At 39.2% G+C, this 26,055-nt stretch overlaps 1 pseudogene; it reads left to right on the top strand.

Moving 5' to 3' along the window:
• Positions 1-5,688: 5,688 nt before the first annotated feature.
• LOC101446644 (ADP-ribosylation factor 4-like) overlaps positions 5,689-26,055 on the top strand; it is a 62,138-nt pseudogene continuing 41,771 nt past the window's right edge.

Below are 26,055 nucleotides of genomic sequence, written 5' to 3'. Positions count from 1 at the left end.
AATCCAATATACGTAGTATTTTATGTATGTAGTCTGTTTGTTGTATTATTGTGTGTATGTACACATATACATATATAAACTATACATATATGTACACACACACACATATATACACACGCGTACAAACAGAAAATGAAGGGTTCTGGGTACTAACGGAGGAAGGAAATTCAATTGTTTTCAGAAAATATAATTTCATCTCGATATAATTCTACAGTAAATAAGCCCAAAAAAAAATGTGTGGCATCAATAAAGCCACTGAAAACAACACAAAACAGAAAGAAATACTTCTAAAAGCAAAGTTTATAAAACCTAGAAAGCACTGTACTTTCAATATTAATTGCACAAATGCTATATGCCAAGTGTTCTCCTAGGTGCTGTGGTAAAGCAGTAAGCCAGGCAGTTGAGATCCCCGCTTTCCTGGAGTTTCTATCCTAGTGAGAAGAAAGAGGAAACAAGCAGAGTATATACTATGTACGTAGTGATATTGGAGTGAAAGGGGAAAGGGAGTTTGGTGGGTTGGGGGGTGTGTGTTTGTAGAAGGTCCACATGTTTGTATGAAGCACAGGGCTGAAGCCATCTTGGAAGGAATGGGACAAAAGAGGACAATGGTCATAGTTGCTGATGTTCTAGAGGTGGTAAGGAGCCCATTCCTGTAGGACCTCGTAAGCCATTGTGACGACGTGAGCTTCTACCATGAATGACGTGGAAAGCTTCCAGAGGATGGTTTTAGGTCGAGGAGTTAAATGATCTGACTTATGCTTAAAAATAGCTGCTGTTTTGAGGGGGAAACAAATTGTCTTTAGGGAAGGAAGGGTAGAAGCAAGGAGACCCATTTGGAGGTTTCGTAGTAATCTAGGGAGACAACATGGTGCCTCAGACCAGGGCGGGAGCTGTGGGATACTGAGTATATTCGGGAGGTTGGGATGAGAGAATTTGCTGAAGAATGCCATGTGGAGTGTGAGAGAGAGAGATGGAATTGCTCCCAGGTGTTTGGCCTCTGCTGGTGGAAGGATGGCATTATCCAAATGGAGACATGAATGGACCACCTGGGGTGGGCGAGGCACCTCCACGTGTGTCACCTCCTCTAATCCTTACAATGCTCCTGTGATGTTGCAGGATTATTCTCACTTTGGGGTGAGAAAACTGAATTTGAGTGAATATGAATATGACTAAACTTTCCTGGGATCACACAGTAAATGGTTGTCTCAGTTTGGGCTCCCCAGAAAACAGAGCCTGAGATAAGGACTTGTGTGCACCTGGGTTATTTGTGAAATGAGCCCAGGAGCAGGCATGAGGGACTGAGAAGAAATGAAAGAGGAACAATCTACAAGAGGGAATTCCTGAGTTTGTGGACAGTGAGGGCTGCCTTGGGGACCACAGAAGGCCTCCCAGAATTGTCTGCAGAAGAGAAGGGGTGGGGGGCCTTCAGCCATCTGCTCTGTTCCCCATCCCCATTCTCTGGTAGCTGCCCCTGGAGGCTAGCTCCCTCACTTCTGAGTTTCTCATGTACCGTGGTCTCCGAGCTGCTAGTCAAGCTCTTTTGTGTTTGGAGAATCCCCAGGCAGAAAATGAAGATGCTCAGCAACCTGCTAGTAACTTCCCACGGGTCACCTCATTTAATCCTCACCAGACCCAGGGAGATAGCAATCTCCTCATTTCATGTAGAGGAGCCGAGACCAGTGATGGTAGGTGGAGCTTGTCTGTGGAAGAACTAGGCTTCGAACCCAGAATGGGTCTGAGATGCCAACGCTGCCATAACCCTGTTCCTGGGCACACTCCCACCATCAGACTGTGCTGGAAGCCTCCTTTTCTACCCCTGTTCCTACTGTAATAAAGGAGTCTGGTGGGTGATATCAAGTCACGTCGGAGAGTGTTGCTTTAGTGTGTTTAGCTCATTTCCAACCTGAATATGGGAGTTGAGGAGGAGGCACGCAAACTTGGGCATGAGGAGGGTGACGTGAAGGAATGGCGTATTGGAAAGAGCCATGGACCTCCAGCTAGACAAAATGAGTCCTGCTGATTCTCCCTGGGTGTTGCAGTCACAGCTCTCGCATCTTTGGGTCTCAGCTTCCCTGTGAGCAAACGAAGATCTTGGGGATGATCTGCAGGGTTCCTTCTGCCCAATACTTCAGCCTGTGTGGCTTCTGATGGGTATAAATTCCTAAACATGCATTTTTGTGTGGCAAAGTTAACTCCCGAGGTGTAACCGTAGGTGGCATTTTCTGAGAACTCCTCCCCACGAGGGGAATATGTTCATGGGAAACTCCACGCACAATCATGCAAATTATTTCCTATTGTTTCTGCAAGTTCACCTTGTTGAAATAGAAGGCTGTAATAGCTTCAGCTTGTGAAAGTAACAAAAGCAATTGGGATGATGTCAGAATTTTAAAATGCTGATGATAATTAGTATTTGTGTACACACTTGCTTTCACTGGGGCCAACATTTTGCCTTAAGAAAAAGACTCAAAGCTCTAGCCAGGAAACAAAAGCACAGAAAAAATTTTCCGTCTTCTCCCATTTTACTCAACTATTAATCTCCATAATTATTTGCATGATTCTGAACATTAATCTGTTTTATCTGAGACTAGAGGTCAGGATGGCAGCACAGGATTAATATTCCATAAAGGCTACATAAAGGCTATCATGCGGTCTACTCATTACATTCCGGGAAGCACCACCATGCATTCACCAATATGGCTTTTAGTATGTTGTCACAGTAGTGATTATAATACATTGTTCCCAGTCAGTCCTGCAAGCCAGGCCATTGTTGTTAGGCTAACAGGTTAAATATCTGAGCTACTGAGTGTGAATTATGTTACATGAAATCTTTGAAGAATGTGAATTTCTTTGGTTTAATTTCTAATAGACAGTTGAGACATTTACTTGACAGGAAAGATAGCTAACCTCAGTCAACCAAGAAACAATTGTGTGTGTTTTAAAATGCAGAGGAAAGATGCATCAGTTCTTTCTGACTCCTCATGGCTTTGCATTGAGTACCACTCAGGTCTGAGAAATTAATTCCTATTGCATGAAGAGGGCAAAAATCTATCTTTGTAATTGATGCCTTTGGTCCTTTACTTTTTCCATCAAGATTTTGTGTGCAAACCTGCTCAACAATGCGACCTGTCAGGGCCAACATAAAATTGTAATTAGCTGTCATGTATTTGTGGTAAGATGAAGGGAGAAAATGCATGTTTCCCTTAAAGTATTTGGAGCTTTCAAAAGGAAAGCAATGTGACTTCCAATGTAAAGAAGATGAGGCTGCGTCATGATCAGACCAGGCTTTTGGTCCCTGATGCCAACTGGCTGGCCCTTTGGAGAAAAGTTGCAGAGGGAGCCTCTGTGGAGCTGGCCCTAAAATGGTTGGGACTGAGTCCATTATCTCCTCTTCATATCTGCAATATTGGAGAGAGCTCTTTTGGTAAAAGATAAGGTTTTGCTAAATGCAAAATTTCTTTCTCTTTCCTCTATTCCTTTTCCCAAACAATAGAATAGTGTTACTATGTATGGAAACTGATTTAGATTAAACTCACTGGAAATACAAGAGTGGAGATTTTTATTACTTAGGTTTCCAATTTACTAGTCATTATGGAAAATCTGACTTTTATTGGGGACTAAATTCTCTTTCAATATTATGCTGCACTTTATTATAAAGATTAAAATTTCAACCAACATTTTTTTCAGAGAGGAGCTTAAAATGAATACCCTTATTTCTTGCAAAGAAGGAAAGCAATTGAGAAATGCTTTCTTCTTTTCCTAATTCTCACCACTATGAAGCAGGAATGGGCTGTGGGGTGGGGCAAAATAAACCAAGGTTAAAATCCTGGTAGGCTCATGAACTCTAGGGAATAATAATATATTATCTTCAAGGAGTGTAGTGTTTCAGATACTGGTTAAGTTATTGAAGGCACAGGGTCAAGGATTATGTATGGATTTAAACATATTGTTGATATTTTAAAATTATAATAATATGTCAGTGTTTATAGGCATTGCTGCAATATTTTTTATTTGTGTAGAGGAAAAGACTGAAATGTATTTGCTAATATTAAAATATTTCCCATATGTGTTTTCTTGGTTCTTTTAGTTCTTGGCAACCCAAGGCAAAAATGCTTCTTGAAACTCGAGGAGAGAGAACAAATGCTTTTCCCCAGCCCCCAGAATCTAATGACCCTACCCATGGTTGAACTGTTTTCACATTAAACTTTATGTTCTTTTATTTTTGAAGTTTGCACAAAACTCTATCCTGTCTTTTCAGTAGACTGTCTTCTTCAGGAAATCTTGTCTTCTCTGGGAAACGTATTCCCTTCCAGTTTATTGACGATGGCCATGATCTAAACATGCGTAATCCTTCAACCACAATGGATTGGTCCAGAAGGAGATGTCTGCACAGGTTTTGGCCAATCACAGCACCCAATCCCTGGAGCTCCAGCTCATTGGTTCATGGGAGGCAATTTATCCAGGAGTCTTCCTTTGGGGTTAGGAAAGAGGATCCATTTTCTTGTGGCTGGAAGGCCATGACATGTGTTAGAGGCCATGTTTCTGTTCTTTGCAGAAGGAGAGAATGGTGCCTAGAAGTCAGGAGAATCAGACAATAAATGGAGGTACAGGGTGTGTGTTGGTGGCCTGCGCATCACTAGTTCCAGCTGCCCTGAGGCATCAGTCTTTCACCTCATGTGGCTGCTGAAGTATTGTTTTGATTACATGCTATAACCCAGGTTCCTGCCATCAAGTTCCTCTTTTGACTTAAGCTGTAGTTGATTTATTTCTGAGCACTTGCATCTAAAAGTCTTGAATGATACAAAGGTGAACCCTCCTCAGACAGTTAGGTAAATTCTTGAATGCAACTCCTCCTTCCGTTTGGTACCACAAAGGGCCATCATTAGAAAATCTAAACTTTCCTGATTTGTATGTTCTTGGACCAGATTTCCAAGCTCATAGTGGTATCATGCATAATAGTTTTGTAAAATTAGTTCCCCAAATATGCAGCAAAGTAGCTTAATATTTTAGCACACATAGCTCAGAATCTGTTAAAAACTAGCAACTTTCTTTTTCTTTCAAGATTTACCTTTATGTTTAATCACCCCAGCATGTTGAAAAATGTTCAAATTTTTGAAGCAATAAAAGGCAACTAAGTCATCTATATTTCTCAACCTCTTACAATAATAGAGTTTCTAACCCCAGAAAGAAAAGACCTCTTTTCCCTTCAAACAATTTTTTATGGGTATTCTTCAGTCTGTAATATGGAAGTGATATGCTGTAACATCTGTAAGCTGCCTTTCAAGGCAGGACATAAGCTCAGTCCAGGATTCTTAACAGAAGGCGAATCTTCCAGTATTGCTCTCCACCTGTAAGCCTCTTCTTTGTTGACAGTATGTTTCATCTCCAGACCAACTGAGATCTTTCAAAATAGTAGTTTCCTAGTGGCTGATATTGTGACCCAATGAGCTACTGAATTGAACCGGATTGGCAAATAGTTGGGAAGAAAACCACAACTTTTAATAAGAGGACCTGGGACCAACATCTCAAGGTGCCTGCCAGCTACATGGCTTTCTTCTGATAAAAAGCACAGTAGGAGGGGTCCATTACTCTAAATATGCTCAGCTTTATGACCTGACCTGCTTGGCCAGGGTGACTTAGACCAGGGACTCAGCCTGCCATGGGGCAGGCACGATAAAATGAAGTGCGAGGATGTCTAGTGTGAGAAACCTGCTGTCAAGTGCTCTGTATTGGAGAGTGACTGAAGATTCCGATTGGGATTTGGAACGTGACACCCAGGGGAGAGTAAAGCAGCTCAGACTGGCGAACCTGAAGTTGAAGCGGTGAGAGTGACGGAAGACGTAGGGCAGATGCGTAGGAACCTACTGTCGGGGGCCCTGGCCCTGGCTGTCACCTGGGTAGCTTTCCTATTGTGCACGATACTAGATACTAGGCAGCCCAATGTATGAGAAGGTGTCCTGTGTTTCTTTCTCCCCTGCATATTTGTATATTATACTGTAAAAGATACCTTAAGAGAGTAAATTATTCTTTAGAATCTGGAAAGGGCTGGGCCACAAAATAAATCAGACAATTTATAACCAACCATTTTCTAACAAACTTCTAGAGGGAAGATAAATGAAAAAAGTAAAGTAAGGGAACTCTGCTATCTTCAATGCAAAATAACCATAAATAGAAAATGCCAATATAGCACTTTATGCCTGGCACTCTTCTACAAATGTAACTTTAATCCTAATAACAAACCCCCAAGAGGAAGGTACTATGATTTTCCTCATTTCACAGAGGGAGAAACTGAAAACAGAGAGGTTAAGTAACTTGGCCAAGGTTGTACAGCTGGTAAATGGCAGAGCTGTTTCCAGGATGCTTGCTCTTTAACTGCTATATTATATCACCTTCATATATTTCCCTAGTTCTTTGACTTTGTCAGAAAATGAGAATAAACTTTTTTTTTGACCTTGGGTAAATTGCTTCATCAGTCAATGTTTGCTGCATTTCATAAAACTGTAAAATGGAGTAAAAGTATTTTCTTTGTCACTTTCAAATTGTTTTCGTGTAAACAGAGTGAGATCACAGATATTGAGAACAAAAAAGCACCAAATAAATATAAGACATTATCGGGACGGTGCTGGTAAAAAACCAATTTATAAGCCAAGGCCTAAATCAGAATCTGGAAACACACTGCAGCAGAACCCCATTTAGAGTGAGACTCCCCTTTAAGTAGCGCACACCACCTGAGAAAAGCTGTTCAATCAGAGAAAGAAAAATAATTTGTTCCAAATTTCTAAAATTTTCCTGCACTGATGTTGTCAGGTCATAGCTTCCTATATTTATAGATGAAAGGAATATTGGAGATTAAATTTTAAAAAATCTAGTGGTCAGTATGAGCCTTCCTGAACTAAGGACAGGTCAGGTTCTCATGGTACGTTCTTGCTTAGCCCTTTGATTGCCCTAATTAAAGCACTTAGCACATCTTCATGTAAATACTCGTGTAATTGTACATCTCCTTGAGGGATTATGGCAACTAACCTGAGGAAAAGAGCGTACATGCATTGACTGCAATTAAGTTTATCCTTTCTGGCAGAATGGAGTTTGTGTTATTAAAAAAAAGAAGAAGAAAGGTTTCTTACACACCTGAATTTGTTTCTGAGACCTGAGTCTGCTGCAGATGGTGAGTAACAGGGGTCCTTAGAAACTGCACTGCGCTTTCTGAACTAGATTGAACATAGGCTGTGACTAGAGTTGGTGCTAAGTCACGGAAGGCAGTAACCTTGACTCTGGAGAAATGGTGTGTAATGGGGATGAGGCTTTTAGAAATGCAGCCAATCTGCCCCCCCTCCCATGGGAGACATTAAGAAGCTCTGTGCTGGCCTGGGCTGTGGAACAGGGAAGCTTGCAGGGCCAGCCCACTCTAATAGCTCTGCTTTTACCTTTATGGGCCTAGGGGAAATCTGAGGTCTTGCTAGCTCCTTGGAGGGAATATCTATTCTCTTTGCTCCAATTCTCTCAGGTCTTCTTTTTTCATTCCACCATGCTGGGGAATATAGACAAAAGTCAGAAAGAGAGATTACCTACCTGCAGTGGTTTGATTCTATATAGACTCTAGAATAAAGTATTTTTTTCTTAAAAGTTAATCCATTCCTGCGGGTGTCGACCCATTGTAAGCAGGATCTTAAGTTTAGATGGACCCACTTCATTCAAGGTGGGTCTTCAACCTCATACTGGAATCCTTTGTGTAAGAATGAAATTCATACAAAAAGAGCCATGGAAACAAGCTGAAATCTATGAAACCTGGAAGAAAAGGGAGAAACCAACATATGTACTGTGTGCCTTGCCATGTGACAGAGGAGTCTAGGGTCACTGGCAGCGTGTTTTCAGGAAGAAAGCATCATCTTGATGATTGCCTCCGTTTGGACATTTTCACAGTCTCAGAACTCTAAGTTTGTAACTTAATAAATTCCCACTTTTAAAAGCCATCTATTTTATGGCATCTATCGGCAGCTTAACAAACTAAAATACTACCCAATGTCTATTATCTTTTCTTCCTTTTCAAAAGAATCTTAATTTGCTTCAGAAAACAATGTCACATCAGTGTTAGGCCAAGGCAGATTGAACAAAAATTTAGGAATAGCATGAGAGACTTCATTAAACGATTAATATGAGAATTGGCTGTTGGTCGTTGTATTAGTCAGCCAAAGGGGTGCTGATGCAAAGTACCTGCAATCTATTGGATTTCATAAAGGGCATTTATTTGAGTTGAAAGCTAACAGTTACAAGGCCCCTAAAGAGTCCAACTCAAGGTTACTTCCTCATCAAAGTCTGTTGCTATGTGTTGGAGCAAGATGGTGGGTGACGTCTATGAGGGTTCAGACGTCTTTTCTTTTAAAGCTCTGTGGTCCCAGCTTCTTCTAATCTCAGCTGTAGGCTGGCATACGGCTCATCTATCTTCCCAGGACACATTTCTTTCTGGGCTCAGCTGCTCTGGTCTCTTCACAAGGTCAGCTGTAAACTATCATGTGAATGGCTCCTCTCTCTTCCCAGAGTTGCAGGATTCTCTTCCATGTCTATAGAGCTCTCTCTCTTTTCTCTCTTATCTGCTTCCATGTGCCTTCTTCTATGTGTCTCCTTGACTGAATGTCTGTTTTTATAGTCCACAAAGGTGGCAGGGACTCAAACTGACTTGCCTTCGTGATATGGTAGAATCAAAGCCCTAACCTTAACATAATTTAATCAAAGTTATCTCAGTTGAATCTAATACAGTCAAAGGGTATCTTGCCCAGAGGAACAGACTAGTTTAGAAACATAATCAATGTCTCTTTTTCAAATTCATAAATAATATAAAATTGCCACAGGCATCATACATTCCTGAAGTCTAATGGCCAAGCTTCCTGCTCCCTCTCTGTCACCAGGTTGCTGGGATTGTTACTACTCATAGTGGCTCCTTCCTTTCATTTTCTCTTTACTTTTCTATCCTGTCCTCATGAACAGAAACTGAAATCTGAAAATACCTTAATGTACAAATACGTTTCTTCAGAAATCCATCCAAAGCCTCAATGGTTTTTCTATAATTTTACATCATTACTCAGAATACTTCCATTCTGGTCAGAACTATATGTATTTGGATTAATTCATGCTTGCTTGACTAACTTCTCAATGATGAAGATAGCTACATCCTTCCCCCCAAAAATACTATGCCCAACCCTAGAAAATCTAATTTTCACTCTTACTTCCCAGAAGCAAATGCTTGCTTTTAAAAAATAACTGTTTCATTTCCTTCTACCTGGCAAGACTTCAAAAATAATGAAGTACAGTCTCAGAGCACATATCCACATGAGTATCTGTGGTAGGACGGGGATCCTAGGATATTTTTATGGGGCAAAGAAGGAAAATGGAAATTTTGTGTGATTTAATTAAAACTGATTTAAGATTTTAAAATATCATAAAACATCATGTTAAAATAATCTGTGAAGAATGTAGTTATATTCCATTAAATGAGGAAGGGAAACTCCTTTAATGTGCTAAACCTATCTTCAAAGGTTTAACCCTGGCTCTGACTTCCCTGAAGCATGAAAACTAAACCACAAGTTCCTCTTCCATTGCTTTTTAAAAATGAGCTCTCTTCATACCTTTCCCTTATAAATTGTAATGCCTTCATAAAAAAAAAAAGAATATTTTCATTCTGATTTTAATCAAGATCTAAGAAAGGATAAAGAAGAAGATGCTATCAAGTAAATGATGAGCATTTCAACATTGATAATACAAAGGGAGTATTACGGGTTGAACTGTGTGCTCCCCAAATATTTCCCATCCTAACCCTTGCCCTCACAATGCAACCTATTTGGAAATAGGATCTTGAAAGATATGATTAGTTAAGATGAGGTCAATTTGGATTAAGGTGGTTCCTAATCCAATATGAGCAGAGTCATTATAAGAAGGGGAAAACTGGATACACACAGACCAAGGGAAGGTTATGTGAAGATGGAGACAGATGCACCACAAGTCAGGAAACCTGAAAGATTGTCAGCAAATACCGGAAGGTGGAACAGGCAAGGATGGATTCTCTCCTACAGGCTTCAGAGGGAGCCTGGCCCTGGCAACACTTGGATTTCAGTCTTCTAACTTTCAGAACTGTGTAAGAGGACATTTCTGTGGCTTTAAGACACCTAGTTGGTGGTGCATTGTTACAGCAGTCCTGGAAATCTGACAGGCAGCATGTTGTTCTAAAAACTAAGAGCATTTAAAAGAATCATCAACAAACTTGGCTCACCACTGAAATCTGCATCATATTAGAACAATAAACATAAAATCTCTTAATGTCAAGTAAAGGTAAGGAAAAAAACTGCATTGTTCTTTCTAACTTGCATTGAACACAGGAATGTCACAAGAAATAGTAGCAGTGACAAAAATAACCCATTAGCCAACGCTACTTTATCAACTTTCAAATTTAAGATGCTGCTTAATTAAATACGTATAATTATTAAATGTCTCAAAGGATGAGGAACTTACCTCAAACTTGCTTAAAACTACTAGGGAGAAAAGAAATTAATGTTCATTTTCTTTTATATGCCAAGCTTTCTCCCACCTAATTTTCTCAACAATTCTACAAAGAAGGCATTCTTACACTATGCTATTTATGAGGAAACTGAAGGTCAATTAGATTAATTTAAAAAGTTCGCATAGCTGATAAACAGGGAAGGTTTCGTGGACTCCTTAGCATAGCCCATGGTCTTATTTTTACTATGCAGTGTCATGTGTTTTCCATCATGAAGGGAACATTACTGTGTAAAATCTAATAAAGTTATATGCGAGGTGAATTCTGTTGGGCTAGTGCAAATGCATTGTCCAAGAATTGAGAGGCACCACCAGAGTCATGTTAGAGGCTTTCCTACCCTGAGGTAATTAAGCAGCTGTGTCTAGGTGGAGCACAGGCTTCCCAAAACAGATGTCAGGAACACTGTTCTCCCTGCCCCTCCTGGGTCAGCAGGCAGCCAATGTTCCCAAGCCACAGAAGTAGGGGAGGTCATAGCAGGAGCTCCAGTTTGCATAGGGACCTCTTTTTGTCAAACTGGTTATGACTTTCCCAGCTCACATCCCATGTGTTTAAATTTATGTTTGGTGGAATAGTACTAGAGAGGGCATAAGAAGGTCAGGGTTTGAGTTTCATTTCTACTAGTTACCAGTCATAGGTTTTGCCCAATTTCTTTTTTAATGAGGACACTAAATTGTGAGGATGAAATGAGCTTATGCATAAAAATGATGTGCTAAGCTATAAAGCACTCAGAAAAGTTGATGCTATTATAATCAGATTGGTTGTAGTTTGGAAGCATAAACTTTTTACCAAGATTGGACAATTGGCAATTTGTAACCTAGGCAGTGATAACAACCTACTTGTGAGTGCTGACGAAGCATTGGTCCTGAGAGACATATTAAACCACTTTCAGGGTGTCCCCTCCAGGCATCCCATGAACATCCCTGAAGCCTGAAAAGCAAAGTAGAAGAACTGCTTGCCATCTGTCAATCACTGAGCTTCTTGAGGGAAAAGCAGAACAGGTAGAAAAGCTGAAAATAGGAAGGCATAATTACTGCAAGATTCTGGCAGAATGATTGTTTTACATCATCTCAGGTAATTTCTTGGCTTCCAGATCATTTTAGGAGGCAGAGAAAATAGAAATTCCATTCATAGGAGGCAGCATATTACACATTACATGATTGGATTGTAGGAATGAGAACTTCAGCCAATAGGACTTGGCTGGCTGTGGAATGTTTTCTTGTACCTCTTCTATGCATCAAATGAATGGGTGGTAAATGTGAATGGAATATTTTTTTAATTGTTATTATGATGGAGATGCTTTGAAATACATTGATTTTTTAAAGTTTCATCCTGAAATTAGACCTAATTTCAGCACATACTGCCCCCCTGTATAGGGAGAAATTGTTCAATGCTGCATGTATCAAGGGAAGGTCATTCAGAGTACTAAAAAATATATTTTTAGAACAGCAACTTTGGAGGGAAATACTACTTATTAAATGTAAAAAATACATCAAGTCTACAATCCTCAGGAATTTTCTTAAAATTTTTTTGAATATTCAACTTCATTGAGGCCCCATTTGGATAATACAGTAGACTTTAGCCTCAGTAGATCTGGGTTTCAAGTGATTTATGTTTTGCCAGGCATAGAATGTGAAGTATGTACCCTCATTTCTACATTCCTGTGTATGGGAAGCCCTTGTAAAAGGGTTTTCAAAGGTGTAAATTTTAGTTAAGGTGTGGCCCAACTGTATGAGGGTGAGTCTTATTCCAGATTATTGGAGTCCTTTGTGAGCAGAGGAAATTCTGACATAGCAAGAGAGAGCCAGGGGCAGGAACTGCGGACTGGAAGTCAACAAACCCAGAAGAGAAGGGACATCAACATGTCATGCAAAGAAACTCCAAGGATCACTGTCGTGTCCAAACACTATCAGTCCTGAGGCGAAGCAAGCCTTCTAGACCCTGAAACTGATAAATTCCTGCTGTTTAAGCCAACCCATTGTGTGGTATTTGTCATAGCAGCAAGGAGGCTACGATACCAGGGGTGGTCAGGTTGTGGCAGTGGTGGAAGAGGTGGGGATCTGGCCAATTAGGTGCCAGCTGAGATGACCAATTCTTTGTCTGAGACCTGTGTCCCTTTCAGTTTAGCAGCTGCCTCCTCCTCGGCACCCTAAGGAATCTGTGCAGGGCCTGTTTCAGATGCGGTGATGGGAATCTCCCAAATCAACTCCTCTCTCCCTGCCTGCATAGTTTCCACAGTCATTTATTTTGGGGATCTTGCCTGATCCTGGATTCTCTCTGAGAAAATAGTTTGCCTCTATTTTCTGGGAAGCCTAGTTAAGTGATTAAAAACAACAACTACTACTACTTATTTTGAACTAATTTTAAAGATTATTTAAATTGCAAGAATAGTACAAAGAACTCCTGTATACTCTATAGCCAATTTCACTATTTAAAATATTTTTGCCACATTTGTTTTATTCTCCCTCTATAAATTCAGACTGTTATCATTTTCAGAACTATTCGAGAGTAGTTATCATGAATTATGCCATTTTACCCCATCATACCTCAGGGTATACTTCATAAGAACAAGAATTTTCTCTTAGATATTTGTAGCACAATTATCAAAGTCAGAAAATTTAATTCTGATACAGTACTTTAATCTGATCTATAGTCCGTATTCTAATTTTGTCAGTTATCTCGATTATGTTTTTTATAGCATTTTTTCCAGTCCAGAGTCTAGTCCAGGACCATATATTGCATTTAGGTGTCATGTTTCTTTAATATCATTTAAATTGGAACAATTCATTAGCTTTTCTTTGTCTCTCATGCTTTAGATATATATGAAGAATTCAATAAAATAGTGTCCTTCATTTGGTAATCTGTGACATTTCCTCATGATTTGATGGTTTATCCACGTTTGGCTGAAATACTGGGTGAATGAATTCATATCCCACTCAGCATATCACAGCCAGAAGCTCATGGAGCTTATGTTCACCTCACTGGTGATGGGAACTTCAGCACTTTAAGGTGTTGTCTGGTTTCTACACTTCATAATAGCTGCCTTCTGTAAGAAATAAACAATTTGTGCAGATATATTTTGAGATTATATACTATTCTGTTATCAAAGCTGGCCACACCACCTGTTGATGATGATGATCTAAGTCAGTTTCACTATGGCAGTTGCAAATAATGATTTTATGATGCCATCATTCCTTGTATAATTGAAATTCTAAGGTAACCCACGTCTATTTGCCTGCCTGTCTGTCCATCGGTCAGTCCATTCATTCTATCTATCTATCTATCTATCTATCTATCTATCTATCTATCTATCTATCTATCTATCTATAACTACCTACCTACCTATCTTATAAAGATATATACGATCTAGCTATAATCTTGCTCTTGCTCTCATTATACGTATAATACAGTATATATACTATACATTTATAATATCATAAGTTGGAGATCATTGATTCTTATTTTCTATAATGTTTATAACTTTATTGTGATCATTTTGATGATCAAAGAGCCTCCTCAGGCTTGGTCCTGTGCCTTTTTCACATACTCTTCTCACTTTTTGATCACTGTCTTAATTTGTGGCACAAATAAGATATTCCATGCCTAATTTGTACCTTCCTGCCCCCACTTTGTAATCAGCCATTTCTTCAAGGAGTGCTGATTAAAGTTAGGAATAGTACTTAGAAGCCTGTTTCTGGACCCTGCGTCTGCTCTTTGCTTTAGGCCCTTTCAGAGAACACACCACACACACACACACACACACACACACACACACACACACACACACGGGATCATGAATCCTCTAGGGTTTTGGCTGCCTGATCCCATGTTGTAGCTCTTTTCTGAAGTGATAATTTGGCTTCCAACACATCAATATATTTATTTATTTACTCAGTTCCACCATATATACAAAATAGTTTCAAAATTATTATTCCTACACTCCAACACACAAACCCATGAAGAAGAGTTCAATATTTGTTTGCAGCTCTTTCCTTTTTCACCCTTTTACATAAGGGTAAAAAGTCAAAGTGCATAATTTAAAAGTTACCCAGATTAGATCTTCCTTAAACTTCAGTGTGTTTATTCTTTTGAAATTCTGTTGGGTCCATTTACACACAGTTTTAGGGTCTCCCCCCTACTCTCGTTGATCTAATTTAATTTTCTAATATGTTGATCATTAACATGAGTCAAACAAGCAAAACTATACAGAAAGATACACTCAGGCAAGCGTTCTTCCCATATAAGTATTATACTCATACATTATAATCTTCAAGCAGTGAGTCTACTTATTAAAAGCTCCTAGCAGGAGGCAGTGTGCTCTTTTCAACTTAATGTACCAATATATCCTAGAAATAAATGTCAGACATGGAGCAGGGAAGGTATGTGATAACCTTAAAATCTTGTTGTGACAGAAAGTAAGAAAGTGTTCCAAAAGTTATGGAGACTTATTTAGACGATACAGGAGCATACTTGATCAAGTTCCTACTGGCCAGATTAAACAGAATAATTAAGAGTCCAGGGTGAAATGCAAAAGGGGTTTTGTAAGATCTGGACAAGTTCCCTTGCATAGAGACTATATTTTTTGTACATTGTAGTCCCATCCAGCAAGGAATGGGAAATGCTGTTTCTCCACTCTTTGATAGCAGAGACAGTTGTCAAGATTTTGAAATTTAGCCAATCTTCTAGTGAGAAATAGTATTGTAGTGTAGCTTTAACTTGTATTTATCCTACTATGAATGAATCTGAAAACTTTTCATATGCTTCAGGGGCATTATATGTGTGTGTTTGTATACATATATATATATATATATGCACATATATATTTATTTATTTCAGTCTGTTTCCTATTTTTCCCTAGAATTGTGGCCTTTTTCTTAATTTTATATTTCCTTATATATAAATATTAGTGACATTAGTCACTTGCCTGTCATGTATGTTGCAAATATTTTCTTATAATTTGTCACTTGTTTTTTTGACCTTGCTTATGTATTTATATCTGGATTTTGTGTTATAATTAAAAAAAAAAAACTTATGTACTCAGGTTTTAAAAGAATTCATTTATGTTTTATTCTAGTACTTATGTAGTTTATCACATTCTGATTGCTCGGGCTTTTGGTTTAAGAAGGGATTTCCCTTTCCTTCCTTGCATTTCACTGGTTTAGTTTATCTTCCTCTTCTACCTTGCTTTCTCATACCCTGCGTTTGTGGTGGCATCCTTCATATTCCTTTATCCTGGCTTGTTTTAATGTCTCCTTTTGGTGCTGATGAGGGGTATAGTTTCTAGACAGAGCTTGACGTGTTTGCCTTCTCTTACTTGCTCTTTAGGATCTTGACCTTGGCAGTCAGCACTATCTGATAGAAATAAACAGTGAGACATTAAAAAAAGTCAAAAGAAACAGGTGAAATTGATCTTAATAATATACTTTTTAACCTAATATATCAAAATGATTATCATTTCATTAAGGAATTAATACAAAATTGTATAAAATATTTTATTTATTTTTTTCATATCCAGTCTTCAAAATGGTGTCTAATTTATACTCATAACACATCTCAATTCAAACTAGCTGCATTTCACATACCCTACTATACTGAACAGCACAGGTCTAGATAATCCTGCTTGTCTTCATGGAGGATACTTCTGGACCAGAGCAGTATATCTAGCATCAGGAATTTGGAAAACGTGTTCCTGCAGGAGGATTTTAAATGATGGTCAGTTCTTGGAACCTTTAGAAATGTTGGATGAGGCTCCTAAGGACAAAAAATCTTCAAATAGGGAGCAAGGCTTGTATATGTCAATTCCTTTCTTTGTATCCCATAATAAATGTTCCTAGGATTCTTATGAGGCTGTGAGAAGTATGTTGAACTGGAAGAAATTGTTGGAATTTTTTTCCATGTAGTAGAGGCTTAATCAAGTTTGTAATGGTGAATACTTACTTCTTTTGCTTTGGCTAACTGGCAGCATTGTTGGTAAAATATCAAGATTCTGAAAACTGAATTTGAGTTATGTTAAACTGATGACCTTAGGGAGGCCATGACCAATAGAGAGAAATCCCACTGTTGGGAAAATGTGGATTCATGTTTAAAGCATGTATAAAGCAATCCCTAAGATTTTGGAGAGATTACTGGCTATCACGTTCTGTGACTAGTCATTCTTTTTTATTTATTTATTTTCCTTTATAAGAGAAGTTGTGGGTTCACAGAACAATCATGCATAAAATAAAGGATTCCCATGTGACTAGTCATTCTTTACTGAAATATCAATATATGTGTCTCAAAAAGACTCTAGAATGAAGATTATTTGGTGGCATTGAGAAATGTCTATGCCATGACCACTCTATTTTCCTGGACACACTTGGAAAATAAACCATGTGTAATAAAACTATTCCAAGATCAGTTGTCACCATTCAGAGGGTAGAAGAAACATTGTAAAGACTCATGTAAAGCCTCTCAAGGAAGTTCTCAGGCCCACAGAATGTTCTGTACCTTGTATCCAAAACTTTTGAAAATTGATAGAAGCTAAGTGTTCTGGAAAAGCTGCACAAAAGCACATGTGTGAGTTTCAGAGGAAGCTACGGAAGCCCATCAACATACTTCCAAAGTATGCGTGAACCTCAAGGGAGGGGGCTTCCCGCTAATCCTGTGCTAATATTGTATCTTGCTTCGAGCCAAGTGTAGTTATTGTGTAGTCTATTAGATGAGGAGTTGGAGACAGAGAAAACAAATTCTATGGCCATAAAGCCAAGGATATGCAAATCAGAATCTTTCAGCTGTGAGCCACACTTATTTATTATGAGCCCTTAGTGCCCATCAGGAGCAGGCTATGAAAGAAGAGTAATAAATAATCATCCTCAAGGAAGAAAGCAGACTGTGATAACATGGCCTGTAATTGAGAGTGAACTGATATAGTGTGGATTTACAAATACACACAGATTGCAATGTCAGTTTTAAATAGTAAGGGGAGATGTTTTTCACAGAATATGTTTACATATTAAATACAATAGGGCTTACAACTGTCCGACTTGTGATTTTTCATAAATCAAAGGATTACTAATAGGGGATCATAAATTCCTCATGGCACTTTGCTGAAGGGGCCATAGTTTAAACCTATTGGACTAGCTCATTCCTGCTGTTGCTGAAAAGTTGATTTCTTCAGAGATCAGCAGCTGCAGGCAAGCAGTCAAGCCATCAAGTTTCTAAGGCTATGTCTCAAAAAGGATGCTATATCTTTGGGCTAAGATATTCTGGGAATAAAAGCCTGTTGACTTTGGCTGAACCTCGTAAAACAATATCACTGCTGACTGTGGCAGTTACTCCACAGCACATCTAATGTGAGAGCTTGTGCTGGAAAGAAAGGCATTTTGTACCATTTTTCTGACAGCTATGAATCCTATAGAGTTAGTCTCCTGGGTCATTCATGCTGAGTACAGAGAAAAGAATTTTCTATTTTCTCTTAGTACTTTGTATAAAAATAAAAACAGCGTTTGTATCTGGGGCCCTGCCACAGAGTTCCAGGCTGCAGAATTTGAGACATCCCAAATACTAGCTAAAGTAAGCTGGCTTGGCATTTTCAAAAACTGACCATTTCCCAGTTGCAACATGAAACACACACACCTTTTGTCAGAGCATGAGATCCTAAAAACCACTGTTTTTGCAGGAAGCTTTTGTTTGGTAATATTGGGAACCAGCTAGAAGAAAAAGAATTGGAAGATGTCAGTTGATCCAGAGTCCAACAACAACTAACTGTGAGACCTTGGACAAGACTTTAATCAAGGTTTGTTGTGAGGATAAACAAGTAGATGAACATAAAAGTGAAGTGACAAACACAAATAAATATTAAACCAGAATATTAAACCAGTTAAATAAATATTAAACCAGAATATTTCTGGTAAATTCTATCTTTTCCCTCCCCTTAAGCCATTAGAGTAGAAAAGCCTCTATGAAGAATTAAGATAGGATAAGAGGTTAGGACATAGTCATCTAGAGCTGCTGGAAGGGACACTGTATTAGTCAGCCAAAGGGGTGCTGATGCAAATACCAGAACTCTGTTGGCTTTTATAAAGGGTATTTATTTTGGGGTAGGAGCTTACAGTCACAAGGACATAAAGAGTGCATTACTTCCTTCAGCAAAGTCTGTTGCCATGTGTTGGAGCAAGATGGCTGCCAGTCTCTGTGAGGGTTTGGGCTTCCTCTTCAGGCTCCATGGTCACAGCTTCTTCTTGTCCCAACTGTAGGCTTGTATAAGGCTCGTCTCTCTCTCCAGGGCTCGTTTCTTTCCAGCTCAACTGCTCTACTTCTCTGTATATTTACTTCCTGGGGCTCCAGCATCAAAACCCCAACCCTCTCCTCTGCTGTGTCATTTTCTCTGTGAGTCTCCACCCCTTGGCTCAACCAAAACCCCAATCTTAATTTAATCAAGTAAAAAGGAAACCTCTGAATCTAATACAATCTAATATGTGCAGAGGAACAGACCAGTTTACAAACGTAATCCATTATCTATTTTGGAATTCATAAACAATATTAAATTGCTGCGATGTGATAGAAGCAAACCCAGTGAGACAGTTTGCTGTGCAGTGTTGACCTTCATCTCCCACAGGGGCTCTAATTGCCAAGGTAGCAGGTACCATCAAAAGCAGCAGAAGCAAGTGACAGCAACACCGGGGATGGTGTTGTTAGGGCTCTACAGTAGAGTTATGACCTAGGGCTGATGTGAGAGTCAGGCTGAGAAAGTGACTAAGGCTGCAGGCCAAGGCTTGGGCTGTGATAAGGAGAGGGTCCAAGAAGAGTGAAACAGGAGGAAATCCAGATGCTGGTGTTATGGGTTGAATTATGCCCCCCACAAAGACATGCTCAAGTCCTAACCCCCAGCCCTGTGATGGGAACTCACCTGGAAATAGGATCTTTGAAGATACTAGTTAGGGTGAGGCCAACTGAACCAGAGTGGGCCTTAATTCTTTATGAAGGCAATCTTTATTAGCATGGGAAATTTGGACATGGTGGAGGAGATGGACAAGGAGAGAGATGGGCACATGGCAGAGACAGAGGCTGAGTTATAGATTACTGGCAAGCTGCCATCAGAATGCAGCAGACTTCAGAAAAAGTGTTGCCCTGCTAACACCCTGATTTTGGACTGTAGACCCAGAACTGTGGGTCAATAAATTCCTTTTGTTAAAACCAGCTAGTTTATGGTACTTTGTTACAGCAGCCCTGGCAAACTAAGACGCTGAATAAACTCTTCTTTGAACTCCTATCCCAAATGGAGAACTGGTCTGGAGACCTGGCTGGCAGGCGTGTCCCAAAAATAAAAGTTTTGCAATTCTGGGGTGACATTTGTGATATATTTAATGAAAGCATATAAGCCTGCTTCTGTGGAATGCAATAGAAAGAGACAGGGGTAATTGTAGAGCCTCAGGATCTCCTTCTGCATTGCATTACTCAGTGGACCTAATGCTCTCCTGCCTGGTGCTGGCATGCTTCTGTAAGGAAGTGTCGGTGATGTTGATGATGGGTAGAGAGATTTTAGTGGTATTAAGTTGAACATGTATGTCATATTATTTTAGGCTTTTTCCTTTCTGCTTTACTCTATCTTCCCTTTTCTTCTTCCCCCAAGAAATTCATATTTTTAGATCAGCTATTACCAGGAAAAGCAATAACCCTTGAATGTGGCCATTCATTAACCAAGAACCCCACATATTTTTGCACAATGTTAATAACTTCTTTGGCGCACTTAACTGTATATTAGACACTACCTTAAGTCCATGATTTACATGAAGCAGGTCATTTAATCCACATACAGCCCTATTAGTAATGATATTACCTTGGCAGTTTCTATAGATAAGGAAATGAAGGTTTAATTGTCATATAGTCTGTCAGAGTCATTTCTGGGATGAGCAGCCCTGCCTGCCTCTGTAGTTGTTATTGCTTACCACTTCCCTCACCTACTTCATTTCAGCAGTTGCTTTCTGTGGTCTCCTATATCAGCAAACTCATTCAAACTCCTTAGCGAAAGCCCCACCTAGCAGTGGGCCGCAGATTTCAATAACCGTCTTGCTTCTCCATCACTTTTAATCATCTCACTCCCCAAAGGTACCATGCTTCCCTGCCTTTTGTCTGTTTTTGTGCAACTTCCAGGTGCAAAACCATAGTTGGATCCTCATTCCCATACATGCTCTTTGAGCTTTCTTTTCATCTGTTTTTTTCAGGACTCCATCCCTTTGAGCCTCAATTCCAGCTCCCTCACTTGACTGCTGGTTGTCTGTCAGTAGGGTTCATCCTGATTGTTCTTTGCATGTTGTTAAGTTTGACTTGACCTCAACTCCCCGCTCCCAGAACTTGATATATTTCCTTCAAGCAAGGTTCAGACCCTTCAACTGGTCCTCATAAGTAAACTTCTTATCTATTTCCCCCATTGGATAGGGATGGCGGTTTTTTCAAGGGAACTAATGTTTCTAATGCAACCGTAGATACTACTTCATGGTTAGGAAGTTTGGGGATTGTGACAGAATTTTGTGAACCTCAAAAAGCAGATTTTATTTTAAACTAATCAACTTCTGTGGGTGTGAGACCCATTTGCCTGGATTACATCAGTGGGGTGTGATTCATGTTGAGTCTCTGCTCTCTTGCTGGGTCTGATATAAAGAGAGACACAGAGAGACAGAGAAACACAGGAAGAGGGAGCTGCCATATATGATCCTGTCATGTGAGAGAGAGGGCTGCAGGAAAACAGAAGCCCCCAAGAGACTCAAAGAGCTCAGGCCCAGAAAGAGACAAGCCCTATGCCTGTTTAGCCACTGCTGAGCTCCAAGAGACAGTAGATTCTGGAGGGGAAGGCAGAGGCTTCCACAGAGATGGGCAGCCATCTTATTTCACCACATGGCAACAACCCAGGATCAATGGTAGCTGATTTTGGTGAGAAAACATCCTGCTAATGCCTCAATTTGGACATTTCATGTCTTAGAACTGCAAGCTTTTACCACAAATAAATCCCCATTATAAAAGCCAACAGATTTCTGGTACTTTGTATCAGCAGCCCTTCGGCAAACTCAAACAGGCGTGGTTATAGAATCCATTAATGAGTGTGTGCACAGCTCTTTATTATAGAACAAAGTGTGTGTTCCTCTTACAGTTCTCCTTTTACAAGTATGGTGATGGATTCCTTGTTCTCCCTCTTAATATTTTGTATGGTCTTGGGCAAGATGCTTAACCTCTCTAAGCCTTGTCAGTGAAATGGCAGAAAAATTCCTCTCATATGAGGATCTTATAAAGATTAAATAAAGTCATGTATAAAAAGAACAGCATAGACTTTGATGACACATTATAAGTCATCAAAAAACAATAACTACTGCTACCAACTTTAATATATGCTAGAGATCTGATTTTATCTAGCTTTTTTATAATCAGCAGCTGCACAATCCTAACTTGAGTCCCTTACAAATGTATAATAAAGACAGGACCTACAAATGACCCTTGTTCTGGAAATTATGTGTTCAGCATGAACTGTGAAGTACAAATCTTTAGGATTCTGACATTGGAGAAGGTAAAAACAAAATCTAAGTAAACTTTCAGCACTATGTCTGAATATTTACATAGAGGTTAATAAAATGTCATTTTCTTCTGTTGTATGGGTTTATATGAATGGAGATGGATCTTTTCGAAATCTCATCATCTCAATTGGCTTTTGAAGAATATTTTAAAAAAATGAATCTTAAAAGATTTTAGACTAGCATATAGCTCAAGATAAAAATTTAAGAAGGGAGAGGGAAAGACCTAGAAAATGGACCTGGTGATTTAAAATCAAATTTGTTCTCTTCTTTGAATGGTTTTTGAGCAAAGTTTACTTTTTAGGGAAAGAAAGTATATTTAAAGAAAGAACATTAAGAAGTGATTCTTAATATAGACACTCTATTTTTATATGTGGGTGGATGGATGGATGGGTAGATAGATAGATAGATATACCCTACATGATAGATTCCTAGAGTAATATCCTGAGTCTAGTAAATACTACTCCATTGGATGTAATAAAGTTACATTTGACTCTGTAATGTTTATTGCATTCATTTCCTGACACTGAAGAGTATAATTCTGCTTTATCCTATGCACTGTGCAGATTGCATAGTATAATAAAAATGAGAGACGTTAAATATTCTGTTTTAATGCTAGTTGAATGCATTAAATGGCAAATTCTCTGCAGAATTTGCTTACAATTATTGTTTGTGAAAACTCTTTGAAGCAATATTACTTTGACAAATATATGTGTTACCTTTTCCTGAATCAGTCTTTTTTCCTTTTCTCCATACTGTCTAGGCATTTTCCCCTTCTTCCTGTACTGATGCCCTCAGTCATATTCTTCCTTGAATCTCCTTATCCAAATGTCTGTCTCTTCCATCTTTCAAGATGCAGTTCAAGTCCTAACTACAGTCATGTCATATCTCCCCAACCCATGGCATTTAAACCCTGAAACATATAATTCAATTCAATTTTTGAAGAACCCATGTTCATCATTCACTCTAAGATTCTTGCTTGAGTAACCCTTTATTAGGCTGCTCATGCATTATGCATCTCATTGGTTAGTATATAATAAACTTGCCATGTATTATTTTGCATTTATTAATACAGTATTTAGTTTTCCCAACTAGATTATCATTTCCTCAAAGGTAGGGACTATGATTTATATCCTTAGAACAGAGCATATTTTAGCTTCTCAGGGTTACTTTCATTTGGCAGGCTAGTAGATTTTAAGACTGGGTAGGTTTGTTTCTCTCCCTCCACCCCAAGTTAATAAAAATACGATAGGTCATCAATTGACTTTACCGTTGTTAGGTTTCCTTTTGTTATTTATATTCCAAATATCTCTGTTGACAGTCTAGTCTCTCAAAGATTGTTGGGATCTCTAGCATACCTATGAGGTAGGCCTACCACACATTATATTGGTTGTAACAGACCTGGCTAGTGTCTTAATTGGAGCTAGACAGGAAAGGGTTGATTGTACTTCTACCACTCACTATCTCTGCAGCCCTTAGCAAAGAGTTTTACCATATCAGGCCTTGTTTCTTCACTTGTAAAATAGGGCTATTAATAGTATCAATCTCATAGAGTTGGTGGTAAGCCTTATTTGAGGGTTGCTGTGAGAGTAAATGGGGTAATGCAACCAAGAATTACAGCATACTACATGCTAGGCACTGTTATAAGGGCTGAACATACATTAACTAATGTGAGATAGTAAGAGGTTAATATAAACAGTCACACCACTAGTAGATGACAGAGCTAGGACTTGACCTAGGCATCTGGCTCTATAATCTTTGCTTTTAACCACTGTGCACTTAGAAGAATAGGAATTCACACCTGTAGAGCATTAGAAATATTACTTTACTTTTTGGGGCAGAACATATAAATCCCACTAAACAAAATAAAACATAAAAATTTCATCACCTTCGAGACCACTCCAAGTGGTAGGGAAGACAGAGGATTTTTCTTTGCTCATTTTAAGTAAGAATAAGAATACAAAACCCCTTTATTGTGGAAGGCTGTGAGAGCACTGTGGGAAACTCTGTCTTGCTCTTTACTGGCAGTGATTTAGGATCACTTTGATTGGAAGTAGTTCTGTATGCCCCATATATAATAAAAACTTTGCAAAGCATGCTTCACTTTTTGCCACAGAGATAAATTTAGCTGTGGTGATCTTTGAGGCAGGGCAAGTGTTGAAGAGTTAATTCCCATTCTCTGTCAGCAATGTTCTTGACCTTACCATTTCAAAGTGTGATATCTCTAGGGTTTGCTTATGAAAGTTTAAAACTTTCTGCTAGATCATGAGTCAAGTTCAAACATAGTGTCCTTATGTGGTACATAGCATGTGTGTTCAACACAAAAGCTCTTCCTTCTTGGGAGCTGGTTGACTTACAAGCCTCCAACCACTGGTTTTAACCCATCAAATACGTTTTACTTTTATAAATTCCTTAACAATTTTGAATAAAGTTTAGAAATTTTAAAAAGTAACAGTTTCATAATTTAAGATGATTCATTTACTCATTTGCTTAAAATCCTCCAGCATACTTGTGTTAAGTTACTTCACAAACCTAAAAGGGCCTTCATTATCTGGCTCTTATCTCCTTTTCTGATATAATTTCCTGGCGATTCTCCTTGACTGGTTATACTGCAGCCACACTGACCTTCCTGTGAATCCTTAAATGCACCCAGCACTTTCCCTCCATAACACCTTTACTCTTGCTGAAAGCTTTCCCCCAAAGCTTTGTTTCTTGCTCCTTCTCATTGCTTCATGTTCCTCTCAGATGTTACCTTCTCAAACCTACCCTGACCATCTTACTCAAAGCAGCACTGGTATCCTCCATATTTAGACTCTGTTCTTTTCATCTACTTTATTTTCTTCACATTCTCTCACTATCTGAAATGATCTTATTTGTGTGTGTTTATCATCAGATCCCACACTAGAAGATATGCTCACACTAGAAGATGAGCTCTTCTCATCCCACACTAGAGGATGAGCTCACACTTGAAGATGCCTTCCTATTTCTTTATTAATATATGAATGCTCAAATGTTTAAAAAATAGTTTACCTAGGGAAGTGGCTGTGGCTCAGGCAGTTGGGCTTCCATCTACCATATGGGAAGCCTTGGGTTCATGTCCTAGAGCCTTCTTGTGAAGAAAGGCTCGCCTGCACCCTGAAGAGAGCTGCCCGGCCCGCAGGTGTCATGGAGCTCTACCAGGCCCACAAGTGCCATGGAGAGTCGACTCAGCAAGGTGACAAAACAAAAAAAGGGAAACAAGCGAAAAACACAGAAGAGCATGCAGCAAATGGACACAGAGAGCAGACAGCAAGCAAGCTGCACGGGGCGGGGGCAGGGAGGGGAAATAAATAAATACAGACACAGAAGAATGCACAGTGAATGGACACAGAGAGCAGATAGCACACAAAAAACCACAAAGGGGATGGGGGTATAAAAAAATTACTTTGTCTACTCAATCACTCCAGCTGTAAAATTTCTAACAATCTTTTATTCCTCTTCCTCTCTTCCCCATGTCTATGCCATCACTCATTCTTGTTCATCGTGTCTTCAACATCATATCAGTACTCTTATCCCTGCCTCTGTCCCCACCCTAACTTCTCCAATCCAGTCCCTCATCTTCTTATTTGAACCATAATGACAAATTAATTTTCCTAACCCATTTTTCTCTACCTTGATGTACATCTCTTTTAACTTTCTAAGATGGGACCATTAAGGCGCTGAACCCCTGCTCAGAGAAGAAACAGATAAAGTTCTGCAGTTCACTCTGGAAGCAGAGACTATTTGAATTTGAAATTCCAGTCTGCCTACTTATTTTCCTCCATCACTTTAGGAAAATCACTTGACATCTTTGAATACCTGGGTTGGGTCGCCCCAGCCTTTAGAAATCAAGAAGGGTTAGGAGGGCCTGCCAAGGAGCCTCAGAAAGAAGCAGCTAGAGAGGCAAGAGGAAAACCAGGAGGGTGCGAATTTGGTGAGAAATGTGTGAGAAAAGTG

Source organism: Dasypus novemcinctus, chromosome 13, assembly GCF_030445035.2.
Source record: "Dasypus novemcinctus isolate mDasNov1 chromosome 13, mDasNov1.1.hap2, whole genome shotgun sequence".
Taxonomy (NCBI): Eukaryota; Metazoa; Chordata; class Mammalia; order Cingulata; family Dasypodidae; genus Dasypus; species Dasypus novemcinctus.
This window is presented reverse-complemented; position numbering and strand designations above follow the sequence as displayed.